Here is a 2228-nt window from a genome sequence, read left to right as displayed (position 1 = left end):
CGCACCGTCCTCCGCCACCTCACCGCCGACCTCGTCCCCGGCCTCTTCCGGCGTCCCCTACAACTCCGACCACCTCCTCCCCAAACTCCGGTGAGATCCAGGCCAACTCTGACGAACCTCGATCCACGCGCCCGAAACCTTAGATCTGGGATTTCAGAGGTGATTTTTCCATAAGTCCCTAACATTCTGAAGCTCTGTTCATCGTATCATAACTCTATCATCGTAGCTCCGTTTTGGGCGTGTGATATATCAAAATGTTCATCATGATGTACTCTTCATTTTGTTCCGTTGCACCATGCTTGTTTGAGTCCATCTTGAGTCCCAAATAGTTTATGCAAGAGTGCTATAAAATGTTAGTTCCTGTTTCTTATCAGATTATGAGCATTTGTCATTTATGCCATGATTATTGTGTGCTGGATATGAGCATGAGCTCTACATGTGTTTTGGGCTATGCCATGCCATCTTTACAGGGGTTTATTCCATGTATTTTTGTGATCAATGTGGTGACTAGCACAAGCATGCAAAGTAGCTCTCGTGATGTTGCTCATTTCAGGGACTTAGATTTTCACTAAGTCATTTCCCTGATGTTATTTTTATGTCATGTATTCATGTTGCTACAGAGTGATCATGCTTCTTTTGAGTATGTTCAGTAAGGATGATTTGAACATATGGTTTGTGCTCTATCCATCCATGTCCCTGTTTGCATTTATGGAGTAACCTAGCATGACTCAATATTACTCTACTTTTGCTATAAAATATTCATGGCAGATTGTTTACATGTTAATCAATTTTGCCAAGGTTATTGTAGTTGATCCATGCATGCTATGAGATTGTTCTTGCTTTGTTTACCCTTCTTGAACATGTATTATTGCTGGGTGTATGCTTTGTTTGTCATTCAATGCCTTGTGGTGAGTGCATCGAGCTCGCAAAGAGGCCTTCGTAATTCTGTTTATGCCATGTCCAGTTTTCTGCTAAGTCTGAATCTGTTAACGAAACTTGCTGTGTTTACATGGGTGCCATCATATCTTCTTATCCTTTTTGGCCTTTGGTCAGTAAGGGATTTTTGTTATATGCTTTGAGTAGATTCATGCCATGCCTTGTGTTGCTATGTTCTGTTCCTGTAGCATGTTGTTATCTTGATCTAAACATTGCTTTCTGATGTTATTTCCTAACATGTTAGTATTTTCACTAAGTCTGTGATGCTGTTATCTTTTGCATTTTTGCCATGCTTGTTTGAACCTGCTATTGTATGATTTAGCCGTACCTCAGTGTTCATCTTTTGTCAACCATCTTGAGAAGATCATTGCCATGTGCTTTGTTGCTATGTTAGAGTGCAATAGCTTAGTTTCTTGTTGCATTATAGATGGCATCATGCTGTTAATGGCAGGATAGTGTCATTTTTGTTTTGCTTGCCATTTGCAAACCGTGCATCCGAATCCAGTGATCTTTATATCGATTTCGACCGAAATCAACTCATCTTTCCAGCGGCGCACTTGGTTTGCCAAGTTGAGGCATGTTTCAATCTTTTACTTCTGGAGCACGCATATGCATTGCATAGCACATCCCGCATATGATGCCATGTTTTGCATCATGTTGCTTGCGCATTGCACTGTGGTTGATTGTCGTTTCCTTTGCTTGTTTTCTTGCCTTGGGTAGAGCCGGGAGACGAGTTCGTGATCGAGGAACCCATTGAGTACGCTTACGAGGATCAAGCTTACGTCAACTCGAAGAACTTTGCAGGCAAGATGACCATGCCCTCGAAATCACTTCTATCTTTGCTTGCTAGTTGCCCGCTCTTTTGCCATGCTGCGATACCTACTACTTGCTATATCATGCCTCCCATATTGCCATGTCAAATCTCTAACCCACCTTGTCTTAGCAAACCTTTGTTTGGCTATGTTACCACTTTGCTCAGCCCCTCTTATAGCGTTACTAGTTGCAAGTGAAGATTGGAATTGTTCCTTGTTGGAACATGTTTTTTGTTGGGATATCATTATTATATCTTGTTTACTTTAATGCACCTATATACTTGGTAAAGGGTGGAAGGCTCGGCCTTATGCCTGGTGTTTTGTTCCACTCTTGCCGCCCTAGTTTCCGTCATACCGGTGTTATGTTCCTTGATTTTGTGTTCCTTACGCGGTTGGGTTATAATGGGAACCCCTTGACAGTTCGCCTTGAATAAAACTCCTCCAGCAAGGCCCAACCTTGGTTTTACCATTTGCCACCTA

The sequence above is a fragment of the Triticum dicoccoides genome, chromosome 2A (genome assembly GCF_002162155.2).
Source record: "Triticum dicoccoides isolate Atlit2015 ecotype Zavitan chromosome 2A, WEW_v2.0, whole genome shotgun sequence".
Classification (NCBI taxonomy): Eukaryota; Viridiplantae; Streptophyta; class Magnoliopsida; order Poales; family Poaceae; genus Triticum; species Triticum dicoccoides.
This window is presented reverse-complemented; position numbering follows the sequence as displayed.